The sequence below is a fragment of the Ranitomeya variabilis genome, chromosome 8, assembly GCF_051348905.1.
Source record: "Ranitomeya variabilis isolate aRanVar5 chromosome 8, aRanVar5.hap1, whole genome shotgun sequence".
In the NCBI taxonomy this organism is placed as follows: Eukaryota; Metazoa; Chordata; class Amphibia; order Anura; family Dendrobatidae; genus Ranitomeya; species Ranitomeya variabilis.
Window position 1 is genome coordinate 102864137 of NC_135239.1, and position 19765 is coordinate 102883901.

Below are 19765 nucleotides of genomic sequence, written 5' to 3' on the forward strand. Positions count from 1 at the left end.
CCGTACGTACACACAGATACACATACAAATACAGTATATGCAAACACATACATATACCATACATACACACAGATACACATACATATACCGTCATACATACACATACCGTACATACACACATGCATATACCGTACATTCACACAAATGCCGTACACACATATACCGTACATACACACAGATACACACACATATACCGTACATACACAGATAGTTATATACAGTACATATAGTACACACATACCGTACATACACAGATACAGTTATATACATATAGTACACACATACCGTACACACATATAAAATACACCCAAATGCACATACCGTACATACATACATATACCCTACATGCATACACACACATATACCGAACATACAGATACACATACACGTACCGTACATACACACATACAGTATATACACATACCGTACACACATATACATACACATACTGTATGTACATGCACATAAACATACATATATACCATATATCCATACAAATTTATTGCACATACACAGATACACACATACTGTACATGCATACACACACACAGCCATACAACTATACCATACATACACACATATACTGTACATACACAGATACACACACACAGATAGAAACATACACATAGATACACACAGATGCACACATACATATACAAGCATATACATACATACATACTAATCTTGTATAGGTGATCAGATGAGCCCTGCAGGTCAGTTCAGTTGGAGAAGGCTGCAGACCCCACTGTGGGGAATGGGGCACAGAGCAGACAGCACTGATATCAGCCCCCGGTGCTGTCCCGTGCAGTGAGCCTCCTCCCCCATCTCTTCTCTTTGAGGAGACGCTGCAGCCTGCTCTGAACAGAACAGTGGAGGGAGCAGAAGACCCCCTGTAAGTCCTGCTCTTCCTCCACTGATGTCTCTATTTGCTGTGCAGCCGGGGCCCCTGACTGTAGGCGAGTACTCACGATTGGGACGCTCCATGCAGGGGAACAGACGGCAGCCAGTGAGCGCTCTCCTCAGTCTGGTCACTGTGAGGTAAGGAAAGCGTTCATTGGCCAGCGTCTCTCCCTGCATGACACGCCCCCTTTTTGATCTCCTGCACTTCGCGCCCCGCTCTCTTCCCCGGCACCCGATGTAACATGATTACAGGAGGGAGTGAGAGGGGCCCGAACCTGCATGATACCGGGCCTGCCTGCTGGGGCCCCCTCCACCTCTGGGCCCTGGAGCAGTGCCATCAACAGTATGTCTGCCCCTGGCTGGGGGCCCCTAGGGCAGTGGGGGCCCCAGGCAGCTGCCTAGTCTGCCTGCCCCTAACGCCGGCCCTGGGCATTGTCCTGCATTAGGAGGAACCCAGGGCCAACTGCACCAGCATATGGTCTCACAAGGGGTCTGAGGATCTCCTCTCGGTACTTAATGGCAGTCAGGCTACCTCTGGCGAGCACATGGAGGGCTGTGGGGCCCACCAAAGAAATGCCACCCCACACCATTACTGACCCATTGCCAAACCGGTTATGCTGAAGGATGTTGCAGGCAGCAGATCACTCTCCACGGCATCTCCAGACTCTTTCATGTCTGTCACATGTGCTCAGTGTGAACCTGCTTTTATATGTGAAGAGCACAGGGCGCCAGTGGTGAATTTGCCAATCCTGGTGTTCTGTGGCAAATGCCAAGCATCCTGCACGGTGTTGGGCTGTGAGCACAACCCCCATCTGTGGACGTCGGGCACTCAGACCATCCTCATGGAGTCGGTTTCTAACCGTTTGTGCAGACACATGCACATTTGTGGCCTGCTGGAGGTCATTTTGCAGGGCTCTGGCAGTGCTCCTCCTGTTCCTCCTTGCACCAAGGCTGAGGTTGTTGTCCTCCTACGGCCTCCTCCACATCTCCTGGTGTATTGGCCTGTCTCCTGGTTGCACCTCCAGCCTCTGGACACTACGCTGACAGACACAGCAAACCTTGCCACAGCTCACATTGATGTGCCATCCTGGATGAGCTGCACTACCTGAGCCACTTGTGTGGGCTGTAGAGTCCGTCTCATGCTACTACGAGTGTGAAAGCACAACCAACATTCAAAAGTGACCAAAACATCAGCCAGAAAGCATTGGTACTGAGATGTGGTCTGTGGTCCCCACCTGCAGAACCACTCCTTTATTGAGTTTGTCTTGTTAATTGCCAATAATTTCCATCTGTTGTCTTTTCCATTGATTTACTTGGAGTTATATTCTGTTGTTTAAGTGTTCCCTTTATTTTTTTGAGCAGTGTATAAATAGACATAATGAGGAAGCAGGGGCGGACATATCATTGGTCACTGCCACCATCATAGCAGGAGGAATTGTGTATTATGAGGAAATATTGGACTGCAAAGAGCATAATATACTATCTCTTAGAGCTTAAAAACAGCTATATTCTGATGTGTAAGAGGGTTAGGGTGCTTTTACATTGCATTTTGGCAACTGTTCAGTCGCCCCATCAAGGTTTGCGTCCAAACCCCCAGTAAAACAGGATTCTGATGTATTGTCAAACGGGGCCATAGATTATGTTGCTGATAAAGCGAACGTGCGCTCTTACGTGCATCATTTTCAGGCATCTATGCCTACTGGAATGCTTTTCCATTTAAAATGCTTGGATACAGCACTCTGAACAGCCAGCTTCTTTAGCAATAACCTTTGGTGGCTTACCCTTCTTGTGGAGTGTGTCAATGACTGCCTTCTGGACATGTGTAAAGTCAGCAGCCTTCACCATGATTGTGGAGCCTACTGAAGCAGTCTAAGTGACCTTTTTAAAAGTTTAGGAAGCCTTTGCAGGTGTTTTTTTGTTAATTATTGTAATTTACTGAGATAATGATTTTGGGGCTTTTATTGGCTGTAAGCCTTAATCATCAACATTAAACAGAAATAAACACTTCAAATAGATCACTCTGTTTGTAATGACTCTATATAATATATGAGTTTCACTTTTTTTGTATTGAAGAACTTGAATAAATTAACTTTTTGATGATATTCTAATTGTTTGAGAAGCACCTGTATGTTTCACAAAGACTGCCTTTATTGACCAATTCTCCACCTGGCTCCTTCACTTTCTGTCTGCTGACATTCCCACCATCATCATGGGTGACTTCAACATCCCCATTGACACACACCAGTCAGCAGCCTCCAAACTCCTGTCCCTTACTTCATCCTTTGAACTTACTCAGTGTTCCTCCTCAGCCACCCACACAGACGGACACACATTAGACCTGGTCTTCACCCATTTATGCTCCCTATCTAACTTCAGAACCTCCCCTGTTGTGAATCTGCTTTTGGGCTCCTTCTGGTGGTGGCTTGCGGTACTGGTGACTCGGGTGTGTTTTCTTTCTCAGTTCACCTGTTTTCATCAGTAGTGGGGAGTTGCTATTTATTCCTGCTCTTCAGTCATTGCCTTGCCGGCCATCAATGTAACCAGAGCCTTTCTGTTGCATGTTCCTGCTCCTAGACTTCTGATCAGCTAAGTTGGACTCTTAGTCCTAAGTTTGTTTGCATTTTTGTTCCAGTTTACAGTTAAGTCTTTCTCTGTAGCTGGAAGCTCTTGTGGGCTGAAATTTCCACTCCGGTGTCATGAGTTGACACATGAGTTTAAAGTAATTTCAGGATGGTATTTTAAAAGGGTTTTCAGCTGACCGTGCAGTTCCCTTTTGTATCTTTCTACTATCTAGTAAGCGGACCTCGCTTTGCTGAACCTACCTTCATACTGCGTATGTCTTTTCCTCTGAACTCACCGTCAATATATGTGGGGGGCTTCTGTCTCCTTTTTGGGGGAATTTCCCTAGAGGTAAGCCAGGTCTGTTTTTTCCTCTACTAGGGTAAGTTAGTTCTCCGGCTGGCGAGAGACGTCTAGGGATAAAACGTAGGCATGCCCCCCGGCCACTATTAGTTGTGTGGTAGGTTTAGCTCACGGTCAGCTCGAGATTCCATCACCCAAGAGCTCGTTCGTTATTTATGTGTCCTGACGTTCCCCTGCCATTGGGAACCATGACAGTATGGCCGGCCACGTGTTAAAACTGTTGGCAGAAGAAAGGAGAGAAAAAGAAGTCTGCAAATTTTTTTTTTTTCCCTCTGTGTTTGCTCTATAGTTGAATCAGTTGCATTTCAGCTCTAATTGCAGTCTTTGTCTCCCTCTCCTTCTAACCCTTGAATGGCTCTGATCTCACCTGCTTAAAATGGATCCTCAGAGTTTGGCTATAGGTTTGAATAATCTTGCCACAAAAGTTCAAGATTTACAGGATTTTGTTATACATGCTCCTATATCTGAACCTAGAATTCCTATACCAGAATTTTTCTCCGGAGATAGATCTCGTTTTTTGAATTTCAAATATAACTGTAAATTATTTCTTTCTCTGAGACCTCGCTCCGCTGGAGATCCCGCACAGCAGGTTAAGATTGTAATTTCCTTGCTGCGAGGTGACCCTCAAGATTGGGCTTTTGCATTGGCACCAGGGGATCCTGCGTTGCTCAATGTGGATGCGTTTTTTCTGGCTTTGGGGTTGCTTTATGAGGAACCTAATTTAGAGATTCAGGCTGAAAAAGCCTTGATGGCCCTGTCTCAAGGGCAAGATGAAGCTGAAATATACTGCCAAAAATTTCGTAAATGGTCTGTGCTTACTCAGTGGAATGAGTGCGCTTTGGCGGCGAATTTCAGAGAGGGTCTCTCTGATGCCATTAAGGATGTTATGGTGGGGTTCCCTGCGCCTACAGGTCTGAATGAGTCCATGACAATGGCTATTCAGATTGATCGGCGTTTGCGGGAGCGTAAACCTGTGCACCATTTGGCGGTGTCTTCTGAGAAGGCGCCAGAGAATATGCAATGTGATAGAATTCTGTCAAGAAGCGAACGGCAGAATTTTAGGCGAAAAAATGGGTTGTGCTTCTATTGTGGTGATTCAACTCATGTTATATCAGCATGCTCTAGACGCACAAAGAAGGTTGATAAGTCTGTTTCAATTGGCACTTTACAGTCTAAGTTTATTCTATCTGTGACCTTGATTTGTTCATTATCGTCAATTACCGCGGACGCCTATGTCGACTCTGGCGCCGCTTTGAGTCTTATGGATTGGTCCTTTGCCAGGCGCTGTGGGTTTAATCTAGAGCCTCTGGAAGTCCCTATACCTCTGAAGGGTATTGATTCTACGCCATTGGCTAGTAATACACCACAATACTGGACACAAGTGACTATGCGTATGACTCCAGACCATCAGGAGGTGATTCGCTTCCTTGTGCTGTACAATCTACATGATGTTTTGGTGCTTGGATTGCCATGGTTACAATCTCATAATCCAGTCCTTGACTGGAAAGCAATGTCTGTGTTAAGCTGGGGATGTCGGGGGGCTCATGGGGACGTACCTTTGGTTTCCATTTCATCATCTATTCCCTCTGAGATTCCGGCATTTTTGTCTGATTATCGTGATGTTTTTGAGGAGCCTAAGCTTGGTTCACTCCCTCCTCACAGAGATTGCGATTGTACCATAGATCTGATTCCTGGCAGTAAATTTCCAAAGGGTCGTTTGTTTAATTTATCCGTACCTGAACATGTTGCTATGCGAGAGTATATTAAGGAGTCTCTGGAAAAGGGACATATTCGTCCTTCTTCATCTCCCTTAGGAGCCGGTTTTTTCTTTGTGTCTAAAAAAGATGGCTCTTTGAGGCCGTGTATTGATTATCGACTCTTGAATAAAATTACAGTCAAATATCAGTATCCTTTGCCACTGCTGACGGATTTGTTTGCTCGAATAAAGGGGGCTAAGTGGTTCTCTAAGATTGATCTTCGCGGTGCGTATAATTTGGTGCGAATTAAGCAGGGGGATGAGTGGAAAACCGCATTTAATACGCCCGAGGGCCATTTTGAGTATTTAGTAATGCCTTTTGGTCTTTCAAATGCCCCTTCAGTCTTTCAGTCCTTTATGCATAACATTTTCCGTGAATATTTGGATAAATTTATGATTGTGTATCTGGATGATATTTTGATTTTTTCGGATGACTGGGACTCTCATGTCCAACAAGTCAGGAGGGTTTTTCAGGTTTTGCGGGCTAATTCCTTGTGTGTGAAGGGTTCTAAGTGTATTTTTGGGGTTCAAAAGATCTCTTTTTTGGGGTACATTTTTTCCCCTTCTTCCATTGAGATGGATCCTGTCAAGGTTCGGGCTATTTGTGATTGGACGCAACCTACTTCTCTTAAGAGCCTTCAGAAATTCTTGGGCTTTGCTAATTTTTATCGTCGATTTATAACTGGTTTTTCGGATGTTGCTAAACCTTTGACGGATTTGACCAAAAAGGGTGCTGATGTTGCTGATTGGTCCCCTGCTGCTGTGGAGGCCTTTCGGGAGCTTAAGCGCCACTTTTCTTCTGCCCCTGTGTTGCGTCAGCCTGATGTTGCTCTTCCTTTTCAGGTTGAGGTCGACGCTTCCGAGATCGGAGCTGGGGCGGTTTTGTCGCAGAAAAGTTCCGACTGCTCCGTGATGAGACCTTGTGCGTTCTTTTCTCGAAAATTTTCGCCCGCCGAGCGAAACTATGATATTGGTAATCGGGAGCTTTTGGCTATGAAGTGGGCTTTTGAGGAGTGGCGTCATTGGCTTGAGGGGGCTAGACATCAGGTGGTGGTATTGACCGATCACAAGAATCTGATTTATCTTGAGTCTGCCAAGCGCCTGAATCCTAGACAGGCGCGCTGGTCATTGTTTTTCTCTCGGTTTAATTTTGTGGTCTCATACCTACCAGGTTCTAAAAATGTGAAGGCAGATGCCCTTTCTAGGAGTTTTGAGCCTGATTCCCCTGGTGATTCGGAACCTACATGTATCCTTAAGGATGGGGTGATATTATCTGCTGTTTCCCCAGACCTGCGACGGGCTTTGCAGGAGTTTCAGGCGGATAGACCTGATCGTTGCCCGCCTGGTAGACTGTTTGTTCCTGATGATTGGACCAGTAGAGTCATCTCGGAGGTTCATTCTTCTGCGTTGGCAGGTCATCCTGGAATCTTTGGTACTAGGGATTTGGTGGCTAGGTCCTTCTGGTGGCCTTCCCTGTCTCGAGACGTACGAGTTTTTGTGCAGTCTTGTGATGTTTGTGCTCGGGCCAAGCCTTGTTGTTCTCGGGCTAGCAGATTGTTGTTATCTTTGCCTATTCCGAAGAGGCCTTGGACTCACATCTCTATGGATTTTATTTCTGATCTCCCTGCTTCTCAGAAAATGTCTGTCATCTGGGTGGTGTGTGACCGTTTTTCAAAGATGGTTCATTTGGTGCCTTTGCCTAAGTTGCCTTCCTCATCCGAATTGGTTCCTCTGTTTTTTCAAAATGTGGTTCGCTTGCATGGTATTCCGGAGAATATCGTTTCTGACAGGGGGACCCAGTTTGTGTCTAGATTTTGGCGGGCGTTCTGTGCTAGGATGGGCAATGATTTGTCTTTTTCGTCTGCGTTCCATCCTCAGACTAATGGCCATCGGATTTGGGGACAGGTGGTGGACAATTTGAAGTTGTCCCAGGAGAAGACTCAGCATTTTGCCAACCGCCGTCGTCGTGTTGGTCCTCGTCTTCGTGTTGGGGACTTGGTGTGGTTGTCTTCCCGTTTTGTCCCTATGAGGGTTTCTTCTCCTAAGTTTAAGCCTCGGTTCATCGGTCCTTATAGGATTTTGGAGATTCTTAACCCTGTATCCTTTCGTTTAGACCTTCCGGCATCTTTCGCTATCCATAATGTCTTCCATCGGTCGTTGTTGCGGAGGTATGAGGTGCCGGTTGTTCCTTCTACCGAGCCTCCTGCTCCTGTGCTGGTTGAGGGTGAATTGGAGTATGTTGTGGAGAAAATCTTGGACTCCCGTATTTCCAGACGGAGACTACAATATCTGGTTAAGTGGAAGGGTTATGGTCAAGAAGATAATTCTTGGGTAACTGCTTCTGATGTTCACGCCTCTGATTTGGTTCGTGCCTTTCATAGGGCTCATCCGGATCGCCCTGGTGGTTCTTGTGAGGGTTCGGTGCCCCCTCCTTGAGGGGAAGGGTACTGTTGTGAATCTGCTTTTGGGCTCCTTCTGGTGGTGGCTTGCGGTACTGGTGACTCGGGTGTGTTTTCTTTCTCAGTTCACCTGTTTTCATCAGTAGTGGGGAGTTGCTATTTATTCCTGCTCTTCAGTCATTGCCTTGCCGGCCATCAATGTAACCAGAGCCTTTCTGTTGCATGTTCCTGCTCCTAGACTTCTGATCAGCTAAGTTGGACTCTTAGTCCTAAGTTTGTTTGCATTTTTGTTCCAGTTTACAGTTAAGTCTTTCTCTGTAGCTGGAAGCTCTTGTGGGCTGAAATTACCACTCCGGTGTCATGAGTTGACACATGAGTTTAAAGTAATTTCAGGATGGTATTTTAAAAGGGTTTTCAGCTGACCGTGCAGTTCCCTTTTGTATCTTTCTACTATCTAGTAAGCGGACCTCGCTTTGCTGAACCTACCTTCATACTGCGTATGTCTTTTCCTCTGAACTCACCGTCAATATATGTGGGGGGCTTCTGTCTCCTTTTTGGGGGAATTTCCCTAGAGGTAAGCCAGGTCTGTTTTTTCCTCTACTAGGGTAAGTTAGTTCTCCGGCTGGCGAGAGACGTCTAGGGATAAAACGTAGGCACGCCCCCCGGCCACTATTAGTTGTGTGGTAGGTTTAGCTCACGGTCAGCTCGAGATTCCATCACCCAAGAGCTCGTTCGTTATTTATGTGTCCTGACGTTCCCCTGCCATTGGGAACCATGACACTCCCCTCTCCCTCTATCTGACCGCCATCTACTCACTTCTCATCCCTGTCCTCCTCAGCTGTCACACATGTCCAGCGCCATGCAGGAACCTCGCACACCTAGACACCCACACACTCTCTGACTCTATCCTACCACTGTCCTCTATATCCTCACTCCATGACACAGACACTGCCACTGCTTTCTACAATGCCATTCTCACATCAGCTATTGACACGGTCGCCCCTGTCATGCAGAGCAGAGTGTGACGAACCAATAGACAACCCTGGCACAATAACATCACTAAAAGCTTCGGCAAGTATCCAGAATTGCAGAACGGCGTTGGAAGAAAATGCATTCGCAAGATGATTTCACTGCACTCAGACAAGCAACACTGGCATTCAAATCAGCTCTCACCTCTTCTAAACAGGCCTACTTCACAACCCTCATATCTTCCTTATCCCACAACCCCAAACAGTTGTTCAACACTTTTAACTCCCTCCTCCGCCCACCACTGCCCCCTCAGAGTTCCCTAATCGTTGCCGAGGACTTTGCCACACACTTCAAAAATAAGATAGACCAAACAAGGCAAGTCTTTGTTGTCCAACCACCACAACCCCTTTGTATGAGAGACCAATGCCCAAACCCCATAACTTCACTCTCCAAAATCTCTGAAGGGGAGCTTGCTCATCTCTCTAAATCACACCTCACCACTTGTGCACTTGACTCCATCCCATCTCCTTCCCAACCTCACCATCACACTAATCCCATCCCTAACCCATCTCTTCAACCTATCACTAACTTCTGGTACCTTCCCCTCTGCCTTCAAACATGCCACAATCACACGTATCCTCAAAGAGCCATCCCTTGACCCAAGTGGTATGTCCAGCTATCGCCTCATATCTTTGTTCCCATTTGCTTCCAAACTCCTTGAGCAGCACGTCTATGCTGAACTTTCCTCTCCCTTTGCATCTAACTCTCTCTTCGCCAACCTACAATCTGGCTTCCGTCCCCACCATTCCACTGAGACTGCCCTGACCAAAATTACTAATGACTTAGTTACAGCCAAGGCTAACAGACAATTTTTTATACTCCTCCTCCTAGACCTGTCCTCTGCATTCGACACAGTTGACCACTGCTCCTACTACAGATCCTCTCTTCCTTTGGGGTCAAAGACCTTGCCCTATCTTGGATCTCCTCATACCTTGCCAACCGCACATTTAGCGTTTCCTATTCCCATACTACCTCTTCATCTCGTCCCCTCTCTGTTGGAGTCCCCAAAGGATCTGTCCTAGGACCCTAACTCTTCTCAATCTATACACTCGGCCTGGGACAACTCATAAAGGTCCTATGGCTTCCAGTACCATCTATATACCGATGACACTCAGATCTACCTCTCTGGCCCAGATGTCACCTCTCTGCTCTCCAGAATCCCAGAGTGTATATCAGCCATATCCTCCTTCTTCTCCTCTCGCTTTCTCAAGCTCAATGTGGACAAATCTGAACTCATTATCTTTCCTCCATCACGCATATCTTCCCTACCTGATCTATCTATCAAAATAAATGAAATCACACTTTCCCCGTCCCCAAAATCCGCTGCCTCGGAGTAACCCTTGACTCTGCCCTGTCCTTCAAACTGCACATCCAAGCTCTCGCCACCTCCTGTCGCCTCCAGCTCAAAATATTTCCAGAATCCGTCCTTTCCTCAACCCACACTCTACCAAAATGCTCGTGCATGCCCTAATCATCTCCCGCCTCGACTACTGCGACATACTCCTTTGTGGCCTACCTTCTAACACTCTCGCACCCCTCCGGTCCATCCTTAACTCTGCTGCCCGACTAATTATTCTCTCTCCTCGCTACACTCCTGCTTTCCCTCTTTGCAAATCCCATCACTGGCTCCCAATTTCCCAGCATATCCAGTTTAAATTACTAACACTGACCTACAAAGCCATCCATAACCTTTCTCCTCCATATATTTCCACACTAATCTCTCAATATCTTCCCTTACATAATCTCCGGTCCTCCCAAGACCTCCTCCTCTCCTCCACGCTTATTCGCTCCTCACCCAATCGCCTGCAAGACTTCTCCCGAATATCACCCACCCTCTGGAACTCAGTGCCCCAACACATCCGGTTATCCACTATTTTTGGATCCATCAAAAGAAACCTGAAAACCCACCTCTTCAAAGAAGCTTACAGCCTGTAAAGACCACACGGCCACCTCAACACCTTTGGAGCTACTGCAACCCTCGACCTACTGTCTCCTTCCCCATAATCCTGTAGAATGTAAGCCCGCAAGGGCAGGGTCCTCTTCCCTCTGTACCAGTCTGTCATTGTTAGTTTTGTTTACTGTAAGTGATATTTGTATTTTGATGTAACCCCTTCTCATGTACCGCACCATGGAATTAATGGTGCTATATAAATAAATAATAATAATAATAATTGCTACCTTCCATGAAGTGAAAACCCGGAGGTTTCTCTTCAGCATGTTATGTGCTGAGAGGGGTTAAAGGGAACCTGTCACCCCCCCTCCAGACGTTTGTAACTAAAAGAGCCACCTTCTGCTGCACTAATGCTGCATTCTGACAAGGTGGCTCTTTTAGTTCGGGTCCCTGGCACTACTGCAATAATCGCTTTTGAAGTTTGTCCCTCATACCTGTGAAATCACCAGGGAGGCAGGTCTTTCCCCGCTAATCCAAACGCCTCCCAGCCGTCACTCAGGGCCTCTGCGCGATGGGCGCTGTCTCCTCTTCCTTCATTAGAGTCCCCGGCGCCTGCGCTGTTGTTTTTTTTTTCGGGCATGCGCAGTTGCGCTGCCCTTTGAACTTACAGCGCAGGCGCCGGGGACACTAATGAAGGAGAGGAGGCGGTGCCCAGCGCGCAGAGGCCATGATTGACGGCTGGGAGGCATTTGGATTAGCTGAGAAAGACCTGCTTCCCTGGCGATTTCACAGGTATGAGGGACAAACTTCAAAAGCAATTATTGCAGCAGTGCCAGGGACCCGAACTAAAAGAGCTACCTTGTCAGAATGCAGCATTAGTGCAGCACAAGGTGGCTCTTTTAGTTACAAAGGCCTGGGGGTGACAGGTTTCCTTTAATGGTCCATGACAGGTTTGGGTTTTGTTTTGTGAGTAGCTGTAAGAGATGGGCGGGACCGCCACTCACCATATCTCCACCTCAAGGGTGTGGTTTGGCAAGTTAAATGTCCTGCAACTAAGTTTTTTCTCTGTCTATGGGTCTGGAGGCAGGAGAGCTCCAGAGAAGTGTTTATCTGCAACTGGACTCTATTGATTGTACCCTTAGAGGGCGAATTCCCACAGGCATAAGGACTGTGCTATACATTATCTTTTTATTTCTCAGTTTTGCCAGAAAGGCCATGTTTATTTTGCAGAACCATGCACTGGTTTATGCTGTGATTTAAATAAACCAGCAGAAGAAACGTTCCTATGTCTACCTCTGTGAGAAGCTGGGTCAGTCGACATACTGTACCTCAGTTGGTGTTTCAAATGATGGCAGTGTTCCAGGAACAAATGTGTAGCTGCTACAAAAAATTCCATATGTCCTCCTGGGTAAAGTCTGGCAGCATTGAGGAGCTGATCAAGCACCTGGTCCATAGCCAGCAGCACTGAGAGAAGCAGCAAGCACAGCAGGAGACAAACTCATGACGCAGCAGATCCAACAGCAGCAATGGCAGATGCAACTCTTAGCAGGGGATGTCTGCAGGAGAGAAACTGCCCCTCCCCAAGTTCAAGTGACAACACACAAGTCTGGAAGATAGTAAGATGAGCCAAGCAGAAGATGACCCAGGGAGATGATGAGGAAGCCTTTCTCACAGTTTTCTAGAGGGTGGCTGATCGGGAGAGACTTTCACCTCAGCAGTGGGCCGAAGTGCTGGTGCCATATTTGACAGGTGAACCCCAAAAGGAATATTATGTCTTAGCGATGCAGAATGCCAAGAAATATGCCAAGTTAAAACCCAAAATATTGGCATGCCTAGTAGTAACTATGTTGGTTAGAGCCCAATGAGTCCACCACTGGGCATATGCGATGACAAACTCCCCTAGCTCGCAGACATTTGACTTGCTACATCTATTTCAGAAGTGGTTGAAGCCAGTCTTCCACTCCTGCCCAGGTAGTTGAGAGTGTGGTGATGGACAGAATCATCCACTCCCGTGCCTGGCCATTACAGACTTGGGTTGCCCAAGGCAACCCTCTGAACGCCTATGAACTGGTTGGCCTAGTTGACAGGTACCAGGTTGTCGATAAATCCCTAGGGAAACAGGACACAATCACTTCTCCATACTGGAATACCTAAAAGGGGATGGGCTCACCATGAAGAGACACTAGAGAGAGACACAAATGGGGGGTGTCCAAATTCTGCTAAGGGATTATCAGCGGCTGTTGTTAAGGACATGAGCTATTGGCAATGTCACAATCCTGGATACAGCCGCACAGTGTAACATGTCCCCTGAACCGATGGGAGGGTAAATCGTTGAGAAGCTGTAGGTTCCGGGTCCCTATCAGTGGAGAGTTTTAGACATGGCTCATTAGCATGTTTTAGGGGGACATCTAGGTCTAGAAGAAACTCAGGAGAGGACAATACAGAGTTTCTATTGGCCCAGTTGCTACCAAGAATTCCTAAATTATTGAAGGTCCTGCCCCACCTGCGGGGTAACCACTCCCTCTTCCGACTTCCAAAGTCCACTAGTCTTGTTACCTGTTATAGAGGTCCCATATGAGAGAATTGTGATCGACATAGTAGGTCCTCCACTTAAGTCTGTATGGGGACATCTATAAATCCAGGTGGTCATGGACTATGTGACCTGTTACCCAGAGGTGGTACCACTGATTAACTCATCCACCAAGTATATAACCCAAGAGCTTGTCCATATTTTTTCTAGGACTGGCCTGCCAAAGGAGATATTGACGGACCAAGGAACATCCTGCATGAGTGATGAGGAGCTGTGTAGGGTCCTGCAGATTGCCCAGCTGTGAACCTCCATCTACCATCCGCAGACAGATGCCCTAGTGGAGCGCTTCAATAAGACCTTAAAGGCTATGCTCAAGAAGCTCATTGAGAAGGATGCTCGAGAGTGGGACTATGTGCTTCCATTCCTGCTCTTCTTTGTCAGAGAAGTTCCTCAAGCCTCCACTGGTTTCTCTCCGTTCAAGCTCCTGTATGTTCCAAATCTGTAATGGCTCCTGGATATCACCAAGGAAACCTGGGAATTCAAGATCACACCCTATTGGAGCATCATAGAGCACGCTGCCCGAATGCAGGAGAGAATGGCGAAACTGATGCTTATCATGAAAGTACATCTCCTCCAGGGACAGGAAGCTGAGGAAGGGGTGTATAACTGATCAGCAAGGCTGAGGCAGTTCCAGCCTCAGGACTGCAAACTGGTGCTTATCCCCATGGCAAAGAGCAAGTTCCTGGCCAAGTGGCAAGGCCCATATAAGGTGGTGGAAAAACAGGGTGAGGTTAATTACAAGGTCCACGAGCCAGGATGAAGGAAGCCTCACCAAATATACCAGGTGAACCTTGCTAAAACCGTGGTGAGATCGGGAACCTACTGGAAGACCCATGACTGGGGGCTTGTCCCAAACACAAAGTGGAGGATGTCAGGATCGTGGAGGCCCTATTGCCGGCCCAGAAGCAACAGTGTCAAGGACTGCTGCAGTGGAACCGTGACCTATTCTCAGAGTTGCTGGTGCATACGAAGGTAGTGGAGCATGAAGTAGTAAACAAGGTCGTGGCAATCCAGAAGTGGCTGCAACTGCGATTTATCCTTACGCAGGCGTGTACTATGGAGGACAGAGAATGAACTTCAATCCAATATTGCAGCCAGCATGCAGCCAGCGGGTAAGGAAAGGGTGAATCAAACACCCGAAAACCCCACCCCTATGGCTGAAAATTGTTCCCTCCAAATTCAGGTGACAGAGTCCCTTTCAGTATAGAGTTCATAGTCCAGAGGATGCCTCAGACATTGGGTTGGGATCCGTGCTGTCTCAAGAAATAAATGGTGAAGAACCTTCCATCCTCATCCTGTATCCGAGTCGGAAGCTCTCTTCCTGTGAAAAAAATTATGCCATTGTCAAGAAAGACTGCTAAGTCATCAAATGGGCCATTGATACAATGAAGTATTACCTACAAGGCCGTACGTTTAAGCTAGTATCAGACCATGCACCTCTGAGATGGTTTTGAGAAAAGATGGGTAAGAATGCCTGGATGACTAGGTGGTTCTTAGGCCTCCAGGACTTTAATTTCCACGTAGAATACAGAAATGGGAAGTTGCACGGTAATGCTGATGCCCTCTCCAGAATTTCCTGTTTAGTGTCTAAAGGTGACAAAACCCCATCTTTCCAATAAAAGAGGAATATGGTGGTTCAGAGTCCTCACTGCCCAAGGTTCAGCACCACTGGCTATGGGCAGTGGTGGGGGGGGGGGGGATATGTGACAGGATTACTGGCAATGTAAGTGAGGGGAGCTATGCATCAAGAAGATTGCCATCTTCCGTGAGGTGAAAAGCCAGAAGTTTTCTCCAGCATGTTATATGCTGAGAGGGGTTATCATCCATGAAAGGGTTGGGTTTTTCTGTGAGTAGCTGTAAGAGATGGACAGGATGGTTATTCACCATTTCTCCACCCCAAGGGTGTGGTTCAACAAGTTAAATGTCCTGCCACTGAGTTTTTTCTCTGCCAGAGAAGTGTTTATGCGCAACTATGCTGGACTCTTGATTTTACCCTGAGCGGGGTGATTCCCGTAGGTATAAGGACTGTGCTATGTTATCTTTTTGTTTACAGATTTTGGACTGGCATAAGTAGTGATTTAAATAAACTAGCAGAAAAAACTTTCCTGTGTCTACCTCTGTGAGCAGCTGAGTGATTTGACCTACCTCAAGGGTCATAGAGCACGATTCCAATGATGAGTCTCCACCTTGCTGTAGTTTTAATACAATCATTGTTTTATCAGTAGGAGATTTTCACTACAGGACTAGTTGTCTTGTGCCAGGTAGTCCAGATAATAATTGGTATTATCCTGCCCCACCACAGCTTACTGACTATATACATTGTACATGGGCTGAAAGCTGCCAGTAATGTCTGCAGGGTTATATAAAGCTGATCATTCTGACCACTCCTACATCTATTGCAGAGAAACCAGGGATTTTAACAAAACTGAACCAAGCAATTTAGTAAGTGAAACATCGCTAGACTCAAGAGTCTCTGTCCCTACATCATACTGCTCTCAGATTCCACAGCAAACCTGCTAACAGATTCTTTCAACTTTTTTTTTTTTTTAGTAAAGCTGGCGAATTTGAATTTCAGAAGATTTGCTCACCTCGTGTGAAGCCTAATCGCAGAAATTATTTTATGAAGATTTTCACATTGAGAATATAGATTTTTTTGTTTCCCCAGGACTATTGAGCTCATGTAATGTCATAAATGTTTGTTGAAACCACTGAGTAATTTAGTTCTAGCTCAAAACTGTGCAAACTATGCTTAGTATGAAGGAGGCACGTTGATACATATACAGATATTATAAAAATAAAATTTAGTTTTGCCAGTTTCATTTTATATGATTTTTTATAGCAGGTTTTTTTTAAAATACAGAAAATACTGTGCTTGAGAAAAAGGTTTTAAAGAACATCCACTCCAGGGATGTTGACCTCAGATACCATGTTTTCCATCTAACTTTAGGTAGCAACTGATCATATCCCAATAATCACATAAAGGTCTCATTTCCTTTGATCTCTGTGTCTTTAAAATATCTTTTCTCTGTGTTTTCTCAATTAACCTTCATGGGGTTTTTTATGTCTCTTTACCATTTTCCTTGCTTTTTTTTTATAAAGCTACTACTGCTCATAACCTTATACTTTAATCACTATAACCTAAGTACAGAAAAAATGAGAGATCCTGCTCCCTTGAGGAAGAAGGATGTGGCTAGATTTCATCAGTTGTCATGTGCCCCTAAGAGCTGCAGGTGGAATCGCGATCCACCCGTGGCTGTTAACATGTTAAATGCTGCTATCAATCACTGACAGCAGCATTTAACTGAAGCGTACCGGAAGCGCATCATAAGACCCACCCATCGGCCCCCCTGTCGTGTGATTGCGAGGTACCGATGGGTTGAAATGACAGCCAGGGGTCTGCAGAAGACCCCCGTGCTTGCCATTGCAGATCTCCTATCCTATATCCTATCGAGATCTCCTATCTCCTTTTTCTTACAAACTTTGGATTTTTTTTCACCAATTAAACAAAAAGGAACCTATACATGTTTGGTATCTGCTTACTCATAATGACCTAGCGAATCATGTTGCCAGATCAGTTTTAGCATTAAATGAACTTGGCAAAAAAAAGAAAATCTAAAAAACAATTGTGGAATTTCACTTTTTTTGCATTTTCACTGTAGTTGGTATATTTTTCCCATTTTTCAGTAGATGGTATGGTAAAATCAATCATGTCATTCAAAAAGTACAACTCGTCCCGCATAGGGCCATACTGCCATATTGACGGAAAAACAAAAAAGGTGTGGTTTGGGGAAGAAGAGGAGCAAAAAGCAAGAACGCAAAAATGGAAAATCCCAAGGTCATGAAGGACTTAAATAAATCAAAAATAGGAGCGGGTCTAAAACATCCATTATTGTCCATGGAAACAGATTAATTTAGAAACTAGGGTCACTAAAGGAGTGTATCTAAAAATGGATATCCTATTCCATTATTAAATAGTGTGGCATTTTGACATCGTATGGTGATTCTTCCAAATAGAAATGTTTGTTAACAATTATTCAATCTTTTTAAACACAGAACAACGACGAGAGTGAATTGCTCTCTTCAACCAAGACTCAAAAAAGTGTTATGGGTGCTCTCATTAAAAATGAATGGAGTGGTAGTGCACATGATCGATCTCCGTTCTCTTAAACTTGAGCTCATCAGAGCCCCGATTCATAGAATCTTTGGAGGCCATGGCTGTCGGACCAACAGTGAATGGAAAATTATCCGCTGTCTCACAGCGGGTAGTTGCTGACTGCCTGCCTGTTCTGCCTGGCAATGGGAAGAAATGGTCACTGACTGCTCCTGCTGGTGATTCTGCTCTTCCTTTTCTGGACTGCTCTGTTGACAAGGCATGACTGCTGACATCATGTTGAATGACAGCTGGCTCCCCGCAGTTAAGCAGTGGGGAGCCAGCTGTAAATCAGCGTGATATCTTCATAGACTACTCATCAACAGAGTAGAATGGAAGACAAGCTGCTGCTCTGTTGACGTGATGTCACAGGAAGCTGCAGAGGTGACGGCAGGAGCTGTCCATAATCCTACGATCCAGCAGAGCTCGATGCCGGTCATAACAGTCAGGTACAGTAGTTAGCAATTACCTCCTGTAAACTCTTAGGATCACAAGAAAAAATTTAAGTAGCCTCGGAAAACTCTTTTAAACTTGCAAATAATCCTTTAATGATTTCAGGTGTAGTTTATTCATTCCATTGTCAACAGTCTAAAAAGACCCTCTTTCTTTCTTCCCACTTATTCTGGGTGTGTTTTAGATGGTCTCTCTATTTAAGTTACGTTTGTAACAGTGAAATTAATTATACCATGATTAAGGACACTGCCATGTCTGAAACGCATTGGTTGAAGCCTTGACGCCACCCTTGTAATGTACCTGGATCTTTCTAAGCTGTTGCAATAAAACAGTGAAGTTTTAATCTGATATGGCTGGAGACATTAGTTTGCTTTGTGTTTACTCCATTCCCTGCCAGCTTCTCCAAAGTGGGCTGTGTTCGCGTAGGACAAGGTATGGCAATGCTCTCCTGACAAATTCCTCCTTATTTACAGCAGCCCCTAGTTGAAGAAACATTTCTGGAGAAAGCACACAGCAGTTGTTAAAAGAGTCAAATTAATTAAGAGGTGCAGGTCTCCCAAAGAATTAGGAGCATCTTAATCCAACATTGACTTCTTTATGACTTCCATACAAAACGCCACTCTTAATGGATAGAGACCAAAGTGGTTATGAGCAAGGAAGAGGATGAAAAGGAGTATCTTCACCTTCATTTGCAGCATCACAGATATTATAATTTCTCCATTTTATCTCGTCATCACTGATTTACGTTCTGTTAGTAGCTCAAATGATGTGACAAAGTGTGTCCTCGGAAACCCACCCAGCATCAAATATTGGCTTATAAATACAACTTGTCTTAATGCTCATCCTGATGTGACAGACGTGCTGGAGCTGCTGTCATCACTCAGTCTGTAGAAAGGTTTATCAAACACCGCATTTATCTCTGACACATTGTGCAAATGCCACGTAACCCAGACAAAATGTAAGAGCTCGTGCCGGTCACAATGTGGGGCATGCATGCCGTCCATCCTTATTTTCTGAACAGTGCTGCTGGTCTAACACAACATCCCCCAGTATGGAGCTTTCTTGGCCTCAAAGTCTAATTCTTGGCAGGCATTGAAAAATCAGTAAAGGGCAAAGCAGAGATATCCAAACATACTAAGCAGCATGAACAAATACATCTCCTGACCCCTCGCCCCTGGCAAAATGAATCTGTACATACTTTTTCCTTAAATCAATAAAGTATCTACAAATAAACTTTGTAATTTATCTTATAAAAGAAAAATGCCTCAGACTCCACTGAACCGTACAAGGGTTGAGGATGGATGCAGGTAGAGCCGTTTTCAAAACGAAACAACTTTAGAAATGGCGTATGTGGAGGCAGAAAACTGCTAGAACCCTACAGACATAATGCATGAATAAAGAACAAAGACCCCATAGCCCCTAATCACATGTACAAACTTTACCTATACAGAAGTTAGTGTTCCATTATGGCAACTTAAAACCCAGCTGTCACTGTAATATGCTGCTAGGAATTACCCATATGCAAACAGTGTGTCCAATGTATTCCTTCAGGATTCCTGGCAGCCAAACAGCACATTAGTTATCCTGCCATTTTTGCAGTAGAAAAATATTTAGAATTGAGAGTCCTCAGTGGTTGATACCTTTTAATGGCTAACTGAAAAGATGGTAACAAATT

At 45.4% G+C, this 19765-nt stretch overlaps 1 protein-coding gene across 2 annotated transcripts in view; it reads right to left on the minus strand.

The window, feature by feature from the left end:
• Window positions 1-19765, minus strand: part of C8H1orf21 (chromosome 8 C1orf21 homolog) — a 230918-nt gene that overhangs the window by 32468 nt on the left and 178685 nt on the right. The gene's annotated exons all lie outside the window — the stretch shown is intronic.